An 18,419-nucleotide genomic window follows, 5' to 3' on the forward strand; every position below is an offset into this window, starting at 1 on the left:
GAGCGGGTGGCAAAGGCGGATAGCGACGGACGGCGTGACTAAAAACTGCCGCGAGCCAAACGATGCCTTGGGAGATATGGCAGCCACGTAGATATGCACATAGAAGCAATCAGAAATGAGCGAGCCGATATGAATTCATGATGGCGATAGAGCGCAAGGGAAAAACATGTGGGAAGAAAGGAGAGGACAAGGTGCTGATCAGGATTCAGTGCCTTATCCGCCTTGGGCAGGGCTCAGCGTCTTGTCCTTTTCTTCTTTCCGCGTTTAAGTGGCTTCCTGGCGCTGTTACGGCATTACCCAATTCGGGTAATATGAACGAAGGAAACAATGCTAGGAGGCCACATGACGCCAAGCACCCAGCGTCGCCAAGGTGACTGACGCCACCGTTCTTTTCCTCCTTCCAAAGCTTATGTGCGTGTTGGCTCTTGAGAACTATTCCCTCAAATGCTGCCGGATTTCTTAAGAGGAAGCTTGAGCTCGGCTGCTCCGATCTACATGCATGTAAAAGGGGAATTCGTTTTTCTCGGCCACCACTGCGCCAAATTTGACAAGGTTTGCTGCATTTAAAAGAAAAACTTTAAATCTAGTGACTGTTGGTTTCGGATTTCCTTACGTGGTTAATTTTTTTAATAAAAACTTGCAAAAGTCAGAAAGTTTCAGAAAAAGAAACTATCGAGTTTACAACTCTGTAACTCAGCAAGGAAAAATGACATCACAATTCTGTGAATTGCATATGATAGTACATCTAAAGCGGACAAAATTTATATGTTAACCGTTGTGCACAACGTATTCAATTCACGTAAAATATATATATAGACATATCAAATTCGTCCGCTTTGAATGATCTAACGGAGGCCGTTTACAGAACCGCGATATCTATTCTTGATGCAGCGCTATACATTTATAAATTTCATGCGTCTAGTTTTTCCGAGTTCGCGTTTTCTACATTATTTTAAAAATATTTAAGCCCTAACTCGCAATTCTGCTTCCAACAGTCACTAGAATTTAACTTTCTCTCTCAAATGCGACAAGAGTTATTAAAATCGGTACAAGGGTTATCTCAGAAAAGCGTTTCTGCGTTTTACATGTACTTGAATAGGCCGCATCGCAGTTGGGCCCGAGCTTCCTCTTGAGGCATTGTTTGATTCGTGTTAGCTCGCAGTACTCAATCGTGATTGGCTCTCGCGACCGGCTCTTCTCTCTTTCATGATCTCCGTGCGCTCGGCAGTTGGAAATTATGTCCTGCTTATCGCATGCAGAAGCCCTCCTTCCGATAAGACATTTCTTTCATATTCTTCATGACTAGCCTTCAAGGCATTTCCACGGGGCTTTCTCCTAGTCTTTTTTTGTCCTTTCACTATCCACGTACGGCATATTTCCCAAGCGTCAACGGCTAATGGGCTACCACGAAAAAAGAAGGTGCGGCATCAGAGGGGGTTGCATTGCCGAGGCTAGATGACTGGCGTCATGCTGCCTCTTTCTTTCTTTCTTTCTTTCTTTCTTTCTTTCTTTCTTTCTTTCTTTCTTTCTTTCTTTCTTTCTTTCTTTCTTTCTTTCTTTCTTTCTTCCCTGGGCGCTTTCTTCAGGCGGTCGGGTTGGGTTTCTGCCCACCGCATTTAAGGCATATAGTTTTCGGCCTCAGTACCTAGAAACATTGTCGTCGCTGGAAGGGCAATACTTGCTCTTGTGCGAGGGAATGATTAGCAGGGCGTTTCAACTGCGCAGTTGCGCGGCAGACAAACAGGAGACGGACATAGCACAGCTGCGCTAGGTGACAGCGGCTATGTCCGATAACCGTCGTAGACAGCTAAGCTTGCAGATAGCTAAGCGGACCGTGGACGTCCAAAATTTCGTTCGTGTTCTGATGAAACTGGCTAAAGAGAAAGCTTCGCGAACACAGCATCAAAGTAAAAAGAACAATTCTCGCACGCACACACAAACACACACACACACACGCACACACACACAACACACACACACACACACACACACACACACACACACACACACACACACACACACACACACACACACACACACACACACACACACACACACACACACACACACACACACACACACACACACACACACACACACACACACACACACACACACACACACACACACACACACACACACACACACACACACACACACACACACACACACACACAAATAAACAAAAGACGCAGTTACACTTTCTTTGTGCTTAATCATAGCCTCCTAAGGCCCATTGTGTGCTGTTTCTTCGAAAGGGGTACGCTCATTAAAAAATACAAAAGCAATATACCTTGCATATTTATCATATCTAATCTTTATTACGTACGTATATTCTCAGAAGGCTCAGAAATACGAGTTAAGGAGAAAATCGGTAGCGTAAGCGAACGTAATGAATTTTGTTTCTAGGACACCATGCTAAGATATGTTGTCGTTAAAAAGGCATATGTAGATACTTTATGGCAAAAATCGTTTGCGGTTATGACAGATTAATATCAAAAACCGCATAAAGTCGTCACTGCAGCATTTCTTAGCGCCCTTGTACCTACTTTGGCCTCGCTATTCTTTTTCTTCATCACGGCTATAACAATAATGTGAATGTGGCCGCAAACGTAACTGAATGAATGACACAGGTAGAAGCTGGTGAGCGCGCCATTGTCTAGGCCGAGAGCGATTTTAGAACCTGTGAACGCGTTGACCTGTAGCGCTCACTCAATAAGGCTAGCTTAGTTTTGTTACTTTAAATGACTATAGTATTCGCCGGTGAAAGGTAGTGTTATACTAGTACAATACACGGTCTAAGACATATTATAGAACAATATTAAAGATGATTTCGGTAAGTGCAAGTGCAAACATCGTATGCATCTTTTGCCGAAGCTCTCGTGGAGAAATCATGTGGTCACGCATGCGGAAGCGTTTCCTTTCCCATCCGCAATATTATTCATTTTTAAGGCAATCATCATCGTCATCACCCGTAAGCAATTCTGTAAGTAACCTTCAAAAGTAATGTTAGTGTTCAAATGACAAACGCTACGCACGTGAGTGTTATGCGAATCAAAGAGAAAACGTAGACTCACGCGGCTTTGTAATGAAACCTTTCCAGAAGGGCGCAATTTATTTTTGAATAAAACCGCCACATACACGGGACGGAGGCAGACGACAACACAGGTGGCATTTGCGACTGAATTTTTATAGAAAGACAGCATGGCTTTTGTAGAGGATGGCGCGTGTAACCCGACAACCAATAGTAACTACGATGAAGTAAAGACCAACACAAAATTTAAGATAGCTGATTTTCTAATTCAGTTGCAAGCACCACCCTGTGTGGTCGTCTTCCTCCGTCCCGTGTATGTAGCGGCTTTATTCAGAATGCCTCACCAACTGGCCTACAACTTGGCACTGCTAAATAGAAAGGGAGGTTGTTTGATGCGTCCCGGCTACATGTACAGGCCCTAATGCCTCTAAGCGTTATACAACCTTAAAATCACTGTACTTGTTCAAAGCGTTATTGCTTTAAATACAATAAACCCTTGTTGGTTGCGTGGTGACTACATTGCTTTGGCCTTCTTACTTTATGAAGAAAACACTTGCCTACCTCCGGTAAACAAGCTTCATTTTATTTGTCCGTTGCATGAAATTCTAGAAACACTAGGTATTTGATCTGTTAAACACACCTTTGAAATCAGTAACTCATTGAATGAACCTCTTCACTCCACCTGGCGGTATCCGAAAGGTAATCTTGACGTTAAACTGTGATTTTGTTGGCTGGCTCTACACGAAGCGGGTTTGCCGATTTTTTAAAAATGTTGTCAAAATATGTCGGTGAACTGCAAGATTGCGTCTCGTTATGAAGCACCTGTAGCGCGAAGGTCAGTAGCGCAGTCACAGTTGTTTAACAACTGCATGCGAGAACGCCACTAGCTTGAATAAAAACAGCACAATGGAGTGATCCACTATTCGTACATCTGCAACGCAATATAAGAGAAATTAACACAGACCGACCGGTCGACCAGTCAACATCTTTTACGTGATGTCGTTGTCGTCGGTGTGTCGTGTGACGAGGCTTACGCTGCGTTAGAAGGTGCTGTACGTCCGGTGCACCTGACCAGATTATTGTCTTGTGTAGGTCCCGATACAGTGATTCTTCATTTCCAATGAATTGCATTCTTAATGACTTCGTGTCCAACCACAAACGTCTTTAATACGTAAATAAACATTTGGTATTCAGATTACCACATACATCGCGCAGATCGTCTCGTTATTTAATCGATTTGACAGCATCGTGCAAGTGTCGCAAACTGTGCTACACGTACCCTATTTCGCAGAAAGCTACTTACGTTTCGGCCCTGTCTATAACCCCCTTTAATATCGTGTAGTACACAGTCTTGTTGGCAGATGCCGTCACCCTCATTTCAAAAGCAACAACAACATCCTTGAGGCATCGCGGAAAACATCGTCGTGCGCGCAGCCTACCGTCCTTCGACGCACAGCGCCCACTCGTAAGCCGCACCGCTAACCCGCGCATCACTCTCCGAACGGCGTTCAAGACAGCGTCGTGTCCTTGAACTTGAAAACGCACCGCGCTTCGCCAGAGACGCGCTCAATATGTCGGCGCTCCCGAAACCGGAGCCTATCGGAGCTTCAAAAAAAAAAAAAAAAAGAACCCTGAGCACATCACAGGCGTACTTGACGTCGTTTCGCGTACACGTCGAGCGTGGCTGTGTAGCCCAACTCGGCGCATCCCCGCCCCCTTCACATTCCGCACCCTCTCGAGTCGCTCCCAGTTGGCCTCATCGCGCGCAAATGATGCGAGTTAAGGCAGTGGGAAGGAAAGCGGCTCGTCAACTCACCGGAGGAGTGGGCTCAGGCGTTTCTTCTCAGTGACAACCCGTTGGCGCGAAAGTGGCTTCGGCGAGAGGCACCCGTCAAGGCGGTTGCACCTGTCCGCCGTGGTGATGGTGGCGAATGACCATTGTCTCGGCTTCGTAAGGCAAGCGCACGCGGCGACAAGACAAAAGGGTTAAGGTCGTTTTCTGCGTGATCCCCCGACGTTCACTACTTCGCTTTCACCCGCTGTCCTCACAGTGTATGTCTTTTTCCTCCGGGACGTGTCTCTACGGCGGCCTCGTCCCTTTCTAACGGTGGCCAGCAGACCACCCGCTCGGCGTAGGCTCGACGGCGAGGTGGTGCCTCGCTTGCGTACAGGCGTTAGGCGGACCGCCGCGAGGTCGTTCTCGGCACCGGCGGCGCTGACGTTGTCGTCGTGCTGGTCGTCGTCGTCGTCAGACCCGTCGTCCGAGCTGGCATCCGTTGTTTACCACCGTCGACGACGACAAGCGACGTCGAGTGTTCGCGCCGAGGGTTGCGTGTCAGAAGCCGCGTAGTGGCTGTCCGGGAGAGAAGGCGCAGAAAGGAGAGAGAGGCAAGGAGGAGGGTGTCCTCCCTTCGTGCGCTCTGGCGGCCGGAACAAGTCGCCGTCGGCTGCCGCGCGAGCGAAGCGTCGGGCGGGTGTTCCAGCTCCGCGTTTCTGACTTCCCTGCGCGCCCCACAGATGGCGCAGTTGAGCGAACGCTGCGCAGGAGAACGCGCGCGCGGTCCGCGCTAGTGGTGAATGAGGGGCGAGGAGGTGCGTTCTCTCTGCCTTCCGTTGCTCACGTCGTATCTCCTTCCGTCCGCCTTCTAGTCCCTCTTCCCTTTTTCTCATTTTCCCCCATTTTACGGGAAGGAAGGCGTAGAAAGGCAGGTCGGTGACGTCATGAGCGCCGTTGCCCGGGTAACCGAGTAGTGCGCAGCGTAGTGGCGATGGCGCTGAGAGGGCTGCAGCGGCGGAGGCGCCGCGGATGCCGCCTGGGGCTCGGCTCCTCCGGCCGAAGCCCGTCGTTGTGTAGCAGTGTCGCTGTCGGCCGCCTCTGGCCCTGGCTCGCTCGCGCGCGTTCTGTATCGACCGGCCAAGGCAGCGAAGTACAGCAAACGAGAGTCGGGGAAACATAATAAGAAGTGCTGCGGCAGCAGCGCGTAAAACCCACGAGAACGTGCGCTCAGTTTCTCTCTCTCTCTGTTCTCCCCTTTCCCTATTTGCCTATGGTAGAATGGAGAAGGGGAGTTCCTCTCGCTTCCTCGGCCCGGCTTCTCGGCGCCAGGGACGACGGCATTCCCTCGATCTCCATTTTCCCTGCTTACCTTATAGTTTCCACTATCCTTTCCCCATTCCACTTTCCCGCATTCCACGACGCGTGTGTGTTCAGTTTCGTGCTTTTTTTTGGTGCCCTGCCGATCTTAGTATACTCTCCCTTAAGCGTACCGACACCGGGCTCGCTCTCTTTCTTTTCCTAACTGTTCTGGCACGGGTGCCCCTGCATACCCACTCTATCCCTTTTCGTATATTCCTCCCTCCCCGATCGCTCCCTTTCGCATCCGAGGAGAAGGTCGCCATTGACGTGTCGTGAGTTGGGGAATGGAGAGCCACGCTGAGCAGAGAGGGTGCGCTGAGCAGAGAGCGTTTCCTCTTTCGGTGTGTTTCCTCCCCTTTTTTTTCTCTTTGCGCAAGTTTTCGCCGAGATGTGTGTGCGCGCGCACGCGCGCGTCCTGGGTCCCTTCCCTATGATTTTTTTATTATTTTGTTCCTTTTTCCCACTTGACTTTCGTTTTCTTCTGCTTCTACAGCTGGTGCCGGCTCAAGGGCAAGCCCGCCTCCCCATTTCCCGACTGACGCTATTTCCTACGCTCTGGCTACGCGTCGGTGCCCGGCTAAAAGTCTTTTCTTCTATTCTTATCGATACTCGACTCCGCCAGTTACATCTTTGCGCGCTCCTCAGTGCCGCCTTTTGTGAGGCGCTTCTATTTTGGCACCTGCGCTGCGGTTTGATCGACTTACGCATATTTCTTTCTTCCCTTTCGCTTTGTCCCGTGCCTTGCTCACGATTCCTTTTGCCTCTCTTTGGTGCAAAGTGGATGTTTTTGACTTCGCTGCATCAACCACGCATCGCATCCGCGCTGCCTATCTCTGCGTGCACTTCCCGCTTGGTCGTTCAAGAAACGAGGTTCTTTTCTTTAGTTCATTCCGTTCCCGCTGCGCATACGCTTGCGCATTCGCTACTTTTGTCGGTATTTTTTCGACGTTTGATAGGTCCTGTTTGTTTTTTCGATTAGAGCTTGGTTTCTTGCGTGATCCTAGCGTGTCTCACGGAAGAACGTGCCAGTCTAAGAAAGCATGTGCTTCTCTTACAGCGATTGATGCTACTCTTTTTTTTCATTTATGCGGCTGTCTACATATTTTCTGAAGTCCGCCCACGATTGTGCATCCGGTGGTACAGTGCTACAATGCAGCTGTTCCCTAACAAGGCCAAGTTTGAAGCGGCTGCGTACTGTCTGTGCAATTTTTGCAAACTGCTGTGCCTGTTCTTGTTCTTTTGAAATATATAATATGTGTAGGGTGTGCAAAATGGGCTTGTTGATAAGTCTGTTTCCTTTACTCCACTGTGACATTGTGGATGTATTTTAAGAAACTTTTTTGACGTCAGTTGATGGGAAGTGCAATACCATAAGCAACCCACGGAAAACCGATACACATCAAGAGAATCAGGTCTACAGGCCCTAAAAACGTTTCCAGAATTGCTTGTGGGGATTCTTTTCTGTCTTGCCTGATAGAAAACCGAACCGAGAAGCGAACCGATTTCGGATGAGGAGCACGAGGTTGCGGGGTTTGACTTGTGGTCGTATCGGGGACCGCCTACCGATGTGAGCAAAATGCTAAAACACTTGTGCCCGAGGATTTTTGTGTTCGTTGAAGAAATTCGCTGGGGAACGAAATTATTCGTGAACCCTCGCCGCGGCGGCTCTTATAGTTGTATTGTGACCCAATGTAAGACCAGGCAAAATGCCTGGTCTTACAGTGGCAAAAATGTAAAACCGAAATTCGCCACAGCGGGGAGCTAAATCATGGGCTCGTCAGGAAGGTGAGATGTCTGTACTGGCACCAACATCGAAAGCACAGTACGGTACCTATAAGACGCTCAGTCATCATACAGGAGTAAAGAAGTACGTGCACGCAAATATTTCATATGTACACATACACAAGGGCAATGCGGCCGCGGCATTGAGGCATTAAAGAAAGGAGCACACTGTAGAGAAAACAAAAGACGTTTTACTTATAGGCGAGCCATAAGTATGGAGTATACACATAATGTATGTGACCCCTCCGAAACGGCGCTAATAAAAACGCTAGAAAGAGCACAGAGGCGGGCCGCTAGACTTAGTCTTTCAAGATACTCTTCGGCTGAGTCACCAACAGAAATGTTGCGCTTGCTAGAACTGCCCGTAATAGCCGAACGTTGACAACTGGCCAGAATAAAACTCTTTTTGTTACTGGCAAAAAATAAACCAAACAAACCCTACAAAGTACTTAACACTGCGCCGAAAAGGAAACCTTCGAAGAATAAATTATTATGCGTTCCAAGTACCCCAACAACATGTCGATGTATATGCAGATTCCTTCATTAAGAAAAAACGAGTCCGTCATCGCGGCCGTTACCAACGTGCAGGAAGCCTCGAGCTCGCGCCTTCCCGACGCCGCCCGGGCTGCGGGGGCCACCGCGTACCTCCTCCGTCGGCGTCGTTGGCGGCTCTCAAAAGTTCGGAGCTGGAACACCAGCTCTGGGCCGTCCGGCAAGCCGAAGATGCCGCCCGAGGACTTCGAGGCGCCACTTCAGGCCAGCACAGCCAAAACTGCTGAAGCATTTTTTAAATAAAGACTATTTCCTTCTTATTCGGCAATGCAATTCTTTGTCACAGTCACTGTTCCAAGGCAGTTCAATAGAAAATTTTGAGGAACCGATTCACGATTCTTTATCCTAGCCTGGTTTACAGTGTTGACACTTATTTTACGTATGTGCACTTGGTAATACCTCAAGCTTGACGTCGTGCTAGTTCTGCTGCTGCATTGCACTGCTGATCTACTGTGCTGCTTGCATTGCTGTACTGCCATGTGTATTATTTGAAGCCTGACTTTTGGCTGTACACCTCTGTAATGGCCCAAGGGCCAACAGTCTGCTGCAAATAAATAAATAAGGAAGTTTATCATCCACTACAAATTCGCGAAGGGCTCTCATATCATGCCTCTACTGATTAGGGCATCACTAAGGCCCAAGCAATTTACTCGCTGTGCAGGGGCGTCTACGAAAGACGCTCAAGTGGCCACGCAGACCAATTGCCTGAGTCCGTCTGTTTGATATCAATGGCTTTGGCAAGCAAGGCGAAGTAGCCGGCGTCGCCAGTGAAGCGATATTGGTGAATATAATAATAATAATAATAATAATAATAATAATAATAATAATAATAATAATAATAATAATAATAATAATAATAATAATAATAATAATAATAATAATAATAATAATAATAATAATAATAATAATAATAATAATAATAATAATAGAAAGAAACCAGAACAACAGCCGTTATGAGCTCCGAACTCGTTGATGCGTTTAGAGACGCCTATGTTACCTTGAAATATCATACGTAACCGACGAGACAGCAGCTCAGTAACGGCAAAGACAGGTTCGGGGCGACGATATTTCGTACAGTGAAAGATCGAGATGACCATAACAGCAATACCTTGGCAACGCGACGTCATCTAATCATATGTGGGCTTTTATTCTGCACGTCTCCGTCATCACTGTATTGTCAGCATCATACGTGAGCCTTTCTGCATCACGCATGTGGATACTTCGTTAGCGTGGACTGTGCCTGAGACCCTTCGCCGTATCTCTCGGGCTCAATAAAAGGTCGACCCGCACTGTTTCGTCAGACGTGGGGGAGGCGCCTCTCGGTGCCCCATCCTCTACACGCCCGGTCTACCCCTTGGAGATTCGTTGAAGTCGCGTCGCCGCTTGCGAGCACACTCCGCAAGCTTGTCGCAGGAAGAGCAGCCCGATTCTACCCTTACCGTGTCGACACCACAAGCCGCACCTTCTCTGATCATCCCCGGCCACCAGCGTGATTCTCAACTATTGGCTGTTGTTCAGGCAGAAGATATCTGACGATTACGAGGGAGCAACTTCTGATGATCGGCGGAACGATCTCCTCCAGCTCCGACACGTCTCTTTCTACCGGTCCTGTGTGGCGAAGAGCTGTTTTTTCAACCATGAGATAGATTTCTCCAGTTGGACCAGCTTCTAGCAGTAGATTCGATGAGTATTTGGCACAACGGCAGTTTCCTCCACTCTTACGCATAAAAATCTCAATGCCCGCAAACAACACCTCGGCGAGTTGTACACATCATACTTCGAGGTTGTCCTTGAATTCTGTCACCGTTTCAAGTCTGCTCAGCCTAGTTAGAACAGGGTGCGTTAACATTCTTAGAGGTATTAGTCCTGTCGCCTTCAACGCCCTCGCCATCAAGAAACCGACTATCGTCGTAGTCACGACCAGCCATCGTCACGACGAGTCAGTGCCTCGACGAACTCGAGTCCGTAGTTCTGCCGGAATTCTGCGAACACGGTTCTGCGGCGGACCCAGAGCCGCGCTTAATGATGTCCAATTTCTTGGATTGTCATCTACTTTCGCGCTTCCGGTTCAACCTTCCGGTACGGCCTTGCGTGACGTCATCGAACACCCGCGTCTAGGACCATGCTCTGCGCATGCAGACCCTCCTGCCCCTGACCAACGTGCGTGTAAGTTGTCACCGCGCCTTCAACCAGTGCCCGTTCAACGTTGTCTCTGTCCGCAAAGGCGCAGGTTGTAGCCGCGCCTCCTGTCAACGTCCGCTCAATGACGCCTGCGCCTACTTCACCTCATCTGGCCGCACTCGCACCTCAGCACAGTGAGCGCCCTCTACTAGCCACTTTGGCCTCGCCTTGCCCAGAGTGCCATTACTTATTATTCATTGCACACTTAAAGGTGTCGTCGTGGTGTTACATAAGAGGGCGGGGAGTATTAAAATTCGTTAAAGTTGACATTCAATGGTGCAGTGAGTTGCTACATCGATATATTGCATTAAATGAACAAGCTCTGACACAGCAAACAACAACGACGACGACGAGGACGACGACGATGAGGAGGATAACAACATATACGAAATATACAAAATTTTTTAAACGAGTTACAGAGTAAATGAATCTCAGAATTGCTGAAATTTGAGTAAGTTGCTAGGGGTTCATAGTACACAAAGGGAATCATGAAAATACGCAGACGCAAGTAGAACGAGAAACGTTTAATTGTATTGTTTCTGTTTGCGCCGGCGTTTTGTTGTCCGCCTCGCATCATTTGCGTCCATATTTTTGCACGCCAGCTTTTGCGCACCGCCATAATGGAAAGAAAACATGGTCCGCGTTAGTACATTACATGTTTCGCTGAGGAGTCACAAAGATTTTATTTGGAACTACGCTCTCTGACAATGTCATCAAGCAAATAATTGCAAGACTGATTGGAGAAGGGTAACAATTAGTTATTTTTACCGTTATGCAAGCGGCAGTTGTCCATGCAAGCGGTATTTATCCGTGCAAGCGTTGTGTGAGACAGTAAAGGACAACCCCTCTTTGACTAACTCTGTGGCTTAGTAAAACTTTGCAGCTTAGTGCTACAGTCCGGTGGATGGCTATATTCTTTTTCATCCTTGACTAATACCTATCAGTCAACCATGGGCTGTTGTCATGGCACCCTCTTTGACGTTATTGCGTCACCGCGCAGCCGTTAGCGCAATGCCACTGTCTTCGTCCTCAACAAATTGCAATCGCTGTCATCGTGTCACAACTGTAACGCTGTTAAGTTACAATTAAGGGAGACAGACGAAAGAAGTTAGACAGGCTGGTAAGTCATACACAACAACAAATCCGCTTTCGCTACCCCACATCGAGGGACGGGGCAGGCGGAAAGAGGAGAAGAAAAGACAAAGAGCCGAATGCACTCACGACTGCAGCCCAAGACCACATGCGGCACGATGTACGTTCATTATTGGAAAGCTTCAAGGAACTAAAATTTCCCTCTTGAAATACATGGACAGTACGAATCTGCTTTCATTACGAAATCACTCAACCGATCTGAATAAAACTTGCGTTTAGGAGTGAAACCTATGTTCTTCCGATTATGAACAGAATTTCAATTTAAGAGGAAGCCTCCACTCGGGCCCAACTCGGATGCGGCCAAATCAAATAAATGTAAAACGCAAAAACGCTTTTCTGATATTACCCCTAGATTGATTTTACTAAAATTTGTTGTATTTGAGAGAGATAGTTAAATTCTAGTGACTGTTGGAAGCATAATGTCGATTTTGGGCTTGAATGTTGTCAAAATAATTCTTAACAATTCGGAAGTTCGAAAAGTAGACGCACGAAATTTATAAAGAAATTGCTCTGCATCAATAATAGAAACGCGGTTTTGTAAACGGCATGCATTAGATCATTCAAAGTGGACAAATTCGACATGTGAATTTGTATTTTACATGAATTGGTTATCTTGTGCACAAAGGTTCTGCAAAAGCTGTATTTCTAGATTATTGAATATTTTTTAGATTCATGTCTAAGATATCAAATTTCTCTGCTTCAGATGTACTATCAGATGCGATTCACATAATTGCGAAATCATTTTTCTGTCTGATTTACAGCGTTGTAAACTTGTTAGTTTCGTATGCTGAAATTTTTGATTTCTGCAACTTCTTAATAAAAAATTAACTACATAAGAATTCGAAACCAACACTCACTAGATTTTAAGTTTTTCTTTTACATGCAACGAAACTCGTCAAATTTGGTACAGTGGTTGCCAATAAAAACGAATTCTCCTTTTACATGAATTTATACGGGAGCACCCGAGCTGAAGGTTCCTTTTAAAGCTTGATTACTTTCACATTACCGCCCTAAAATCGGTAAATTTAAAACGAATCTATCACACAGGTTCTACAAATGTGTTATTTTGCTCCGAAAAATAAGTGCCCTAGGTTTGTAACCTTTTTTTCTTTTTTATTCTTTCTTGCTGATTATACTAATCCACAACAAGGGAGACGTTAATGAACTGAACAATTATGGGCCCATTAGCTTTCTCCCAGTATGATAGAAAATATTTACCAAAATAATCTGCATTAGGATAAGGACAACACTGGACTTTAGTTAACCAAGGGAACAGGCTGGCTTGAGGAAGGAGTACTCTACAATGGATCACATCCATGCCATTAATCATGTTATCGAGAAATCAGCAGAGCACAATAAGGCTCTCTATATGGCTTTCATAGATTGTGAAAAGCATTTGATTCAGTAGAGATACCAGCAGTCATAGAGGCACTGCGTAATCAAGGAGCACAGACCGCTTTCGTAATTACTCTGGAAATGCCCTGGATTTGCCACAATATCAACAGAGATTCCACAGCCAACTTAATTCTACACAAGAAAAGTAGGAATATACCTATAAAGACAGAGGTCAGACAAGGAGACACAATCTCTGCAATGCTATTCAATGCGTGCTTGGAAGAAGCATTCAAGCTATTAAACTGGGAAGGTTTAGGAGTTAGGATTGACGGCGAATACCTCAGCAACCTTCGGTTTGCCGATGACATTGTTCTATTCAGCAACAATGCAGATGAGTTAAACAAATGCCTGAGGACCTTAACAGAGAGAGTGCAAGAGTGGGGTTGAAAATTAATATGGCAGAAGACAAAGATAATGATAAATAACCGGGCAAGGGATTAAGAGTTCAAGATCCCAAGCCAGCCTCTAGAGTCTGTGAAGGAGTACGTTTACCTAGGTCAACTAATCACAGGGAGCTCTGACCATAAGAAGGAAATTAACAGATTAATAAAAAGGGTTTGAATCGCAGACGGCAGACATCGTGAGCTCCTGACTGGAAGATTACCGTTATTATTGAAAAAGAAGGTATACAATCACTTCATTTTACCTGCGCTGACATGTGGGGCCGAGGCTGGGAGACTGACAAAGATGCTTGAGAACAAATTATGGGCCGCGCAAAGAGCGATGGAACGAAGAATGCTTGCCATAACTTTAATAGACAGAAAGAGAGCGGTTTGGACCAGAGAGGAAACGGGTATAGACGATATCCTAATTGAGATTAAGAGAAAGAAATGGCGCTGGGGAGGTCAAGTAATGCGCAGATTTTGATAACCGTTAGATCATTAGGGCGACAAAATGGGTACCAAGAGAAGGGAAGCGCAGAAGAGGTCGGCAGAAGACTAGGTGGCGCGCAGAAATGAGGAAACTCGCGGGTGGTAGTTGGAATCGGTTGACAGGTATAGACGATATTCTAATTGACATTAACAGAAAGAAATGGCGCTGGGGAGGTCCAATAATCCGCAGATTTGATAACCGTTAGACCATTAGGGTGACAAAATGGGTGCCAAGAGAAGGAAGCGCAGAATAGGACGGCAGAAGACTAGGTGGTGCGCATAAATTAGGAAACTCGCGGGTGGTAGTTGGAATCGGTTGACGGGTATAGACGGGTATAGACCCGCCGGGTATAGACGACATTCTAATTGACATTAAGAGAAAGAAATGGCGCTGGGGAAGTCAAACAATGCGCAGATTTGGTAACCGTAAGACCATTAGGGCGACAAAATGGGTGCCAAGAGAAGGGGAGCGCAGAAGAGGACGGCAGAAGACTAGGTGGTGCGCTGAAATTAGGAAACTCGCGGGTGGTAGTTGGAATCGGTTGACGGGTATAGACGGGTATAGACCCGCAGGGTATAGACGACATTCTAATTGACATTAAGAGAAAGAAATGGCGCTGGGGAAGTCAAACAATGCGGAGATTTGGTAACCGTAAGACCATTAGGGCGACAAAATGGGTGCCAAGAGAAGGGGAGCGCAGAAGAGGACGGCAGAAGACTAGGTGGTGCGCAGAAATTAGGAAACTCGCGGGTGGTAGTTGGAATCGGTTGGCGGGTATAGACGGGTATAGACCCGCCGGGTATAGACGACATTCTAATTGACATTAAGAGAAAGAAATGGCGCTGGGGAAGTCAAACAATGCGCAGATTTGGTAACCGTAAGACCATTAGGGCGACAAAATGGGTGCCAAGAGAAGGGGAGCGCAGAAGAGGACGGCAGAAGACTAGGTGGTGCGCTGAAATTAGGAAACTCGCGGGTGGTAGTTGGAATCGGTTGACGGGTATAGATGGGTATAGACCCGCCGGGTATAGACGACATTCTAATTGACATTAAGAGAAAGAAATGGCGCTGGGGAAGTCAAACAATGCGCAGATTTGGTAACCGTAAGACCATTAGGGCGACAAAATGGGTGCCAAGAGAAGGGGAGCGCAGAAGAGGACGGCAGAAGACTAGGTGGTGCGCTGAAATTAGGAAACTCGCGGGTGGTAGTTGGAATCGGTTGACGGGTATAGACGGGTATAGACCCGCAGGGTATAGACGACATTCTAATTGACATTAAGAGAAAGAAATGGCGCTGGGGAAGTCAAACAATGCGGAGATTTGGTAACCGTAAGACCATTAGGGCGACAAAATGGGTGCCAAAAGAAGGGGAGCGCAGAAGAGGACGGCAGAAGACTAGGTGGTGCGCAGAAATTAGGAAACTCGCGGGTGGTAGTTGGAATCGGTTGGCGGGTATAGACGCAGTATAGGCATAGACGCAGCTGCAGGCGCTGGGGTATCAAAGAAGCCTTCTTTTAAGAAGAGGCGACGACTCCCCCCACTGTCCCGTAGCGACTTCAAAATCATCATTCGACCCAAGAAAGGCCTTCAAGTGAATAGTTTCAGCAACCACCAAATATCGCAAGCCATCTCGGCCGCCTGCGGAGGGAAAGTTGACGATTCGCATTTCATCGTGCGCTTGAGACCCGGTTCCAACATAATTATTGTTAGTACCCCTGATCAGGAGGTCGCGGATATTGCGCGCAAGATCACGTGGATTGTGCTGGGCGGCAACCTTTACGAAGTCAACTCTTACGTTGCGGCACCGGACGGAGTGGCCCGGGGCGTAATTCATGGAATCGACCCGGATACCCCGCCCGAGGAGCTTATGACTCACCTAAGGGTTAGGACCCAAGGCGTGGAAATCGTGCAGGCTCGCATGCTGGGAAAGACCAAGACGGCCTTGATCACGTTCAGCTCTCACGTAGTTCCACGATACGTCTACTACTACGGAGGGGAGACCGAGTGCCACCCCTACAAGCCCACAAAACAAATCTGCTATGTTTGCCAGCGCATGGGACACCGATCGGACGTTTGTCCTACCCCGAACATCAAAATCTGTCTCGCATGCGGGACACACGACCCGACGGACGACCACGAGTGCTCGCTCAAGTGCGCCGTCTGCGGCGAAGCCCATGCCACGGGGTCTCGCGAGTGCAAGCAAAAGCTAAAAAACAACAGCACTACCACCAAGAAGCATCCTCCACCCGGAAGGAGGAAGGAAGACGACGACAATGATGGAGGAAGGCTGAGGCGAAGACGCCTACGGTGGTTCAGCTCGGAATCCTCGGCGAGTCGCTCAAGGTCCCGGGTCCAGTCCAGGTCAATGTCCCGGTCCCGGTCCCGATCCCGGTCCCAGTCCAGGTCCAGGTCCCGATTCCGCTCGGAGTGGCCAAAGCTAGGAGAGAAGCAAGGGCAGCGGCAGCCTTCTACCTCGACATCCACGTCTAAACAGAAAAACCAATCGGGCAAGAAGAACCAAGCCAACAACAACAAGGTGAGCCGGAATCAGTCTAGTACCTCCTCCTCTCAAAATACCAGTGAAAATAGTAAATGCTCCCCAGAATGTACTCGCATCAGGGAAGAAACTAAAAAACTCAAGGCTCAGGTTAAAGACCTAAACCAACGCATGCAACGCTTAGAAGCGTTGCTAAGCAAAACCAGCAACAACACACAGGCAGGGTCGCAAAGCGGAACGATAGGCCACGAGCCCGCCATCTCCATTCCTCCCCCCTCAAGAACCACCACGTCCTCGTCGCGCCCCGGTGCGGCCTCGGCAGCGGCAGTCCAGTCAAGTGTAGTCACCCTCGAAGGTATTTATGCTACGATATAACAGATGCTTTACCAGATGGGCGAATTAAACAACAAAGTCAAGGAGAACGCACTAAGCCATGAAGACCTTGAAAGAAGAATACGCAAGGTTGAGTTTGGCTCGCGCAAGCGGGTCGACGACGAGATCAGCAACCCACGTATCAAGGCGTACAGGCGCATAAAAAACACGGGTGACGTCAGGGACGCCGACAACTGCGACGGTGGTGGCATGAACGTCAGCAATGGCTAACACCACACGCAGCACGCCCGAACACCTTGAGATCTGGCAGTGGAATTGTCGCTCTTTCAACAAGAAGGCAAGTTCACTCCAACTCTTCATCCAAAATCACCTATACCCCCCCGACGTCATCTGCCTTCAGGAGGTCGGGAACCAGCCGAACAGGCTACGGGGTTACTACGTAATTAAACACGCGGGATCACCGATGGTCGCGGTTTTAGTTCACAAAACTGTGACGGCCGTGGGACAACATTATCAGCATGATGACATTAATCACGTGCTAGTGGAAGTCCTCCCACAGTAGAGGGGTAGACGTAGAACTTTCATCCTGAATTTGTACAGTCCACCGAGTCTCAGAAAGACGACTTCCGCAACATCATTTACGACAGCGTGAGAGCCGCTGGCTGCAACCAGCTGGTAGTGGTGGGAGACATGAACGCTAGACACACGCCTTGGGGCTACCAACAAGACACGCAAAAGGGAAGGTCGCTCCTCGATGCGGTTGACCAAATGGGCCTCGAATTGATAACCAACCTCCTCCAACCAACCCGAGTAGGCAACAGTGTAAGTCGAGACACATTTCCGGACCTGTAGTTTGTCAAAAACGTAAGGGAATACTCATGGGCGCACCTGGGCAAAACATTGGGCAGCGATCACTATATCCTCAGCATCTCGGTATCCACGCCGAAACTCAAGAGAACAATTGGCGAAATTAGGCTTACGGACTGGGAGGCATTCAGGCAGTACCCCCCGCCCGAAAATGGTATAACGGACATAGCGGAATGGATGCAGCACCTCCGGGACGCCCACATCCAAACCACTAAAACCATCCAGCGCATGGTCGAGACGCCCGAAGTCGACCGCCGGCTCTTACACCTGTGGGAAGCCCGTAAGGGCCTCCTCAAACGGTGGAAGGGACAGCGGTTAAGCCGGAAACTACGTCTACGAATCGAGAAAATAACAGACGAAGCCACAAATTACGCAAACGAGTTGACGCAGCAAAATTGGGTACAGTTTTGCACCTCGCTCAAGGGTACCCTGAGTACGGCGCAGACGTGGGCCATCTTACGTTGCCTGATCGAGCCCGACAAGGCGAAATCGACAACCAGTCGGACGCTTCTAGAAATCGCTCACAAGTTCCCTGGAAACGACCAGGATCTGATTGACACCCTAAAAACCAGATACGTGGGTAGTGACCCCATACAACCCTGCCTCCTAAAATATGA

At 48.0% G+C, this 18,419-nt stretch overlaps 1 protein-coding gene and 1 long non-coding RNA gene across 2 annotated transcripts in view; one reads left to right on the top strand and one right to left on the bottom strand.

The window, feature by feature from the left end:
- The window catches only part of LOC142560872 (GTP-binding protein Di-Ras2), a 198,993-nt gene extending 193,490 nt beyond the window's left edge, over positions 1-5,503 (bottom strand). The window contains exon 1 of the mRNA XM_075673282.1: positions 4,851-5,503. The gene's annotated coding sequence lies outside the window, so the exon portion shown is untranslated. The remainder of the gene's footprint in view (positions 1-4,850) is intronic.
- The window catches only part of LOC142560873 (uncharacterized), a 114,682-nt gene extending 105,931 nt beyond the window's left edge, over positions 1-8,751 (top strand). The window contains exon 5 of the long non-coding RNA XR_012823460.1: positions 8,487-8,751. This is a non-coding gene — a long non-coding RNA (uncharacterized LOC142560873). The remainder of the gene's footprint in view (positions 1-8,486) is intronic.
- Positions 8,752-18,419: the final 9,668 nt, after the last annotated feature.

Source organism: Dermacentor variabilis, chromosome 10 (genome assembly GCF_050947875.1).
Source record: "Dermacentor variabilis isolate Ectoservices chromosome 10, ASM5094787v1, whole genome shotgun sequence".
Classification (NCBI taxonomy): Eukaryota; Metazoa; Arthropoda; class Arachnida; order Ixodida; family Ixodidae; genus Dermacentor; species Dermacentor variabilis.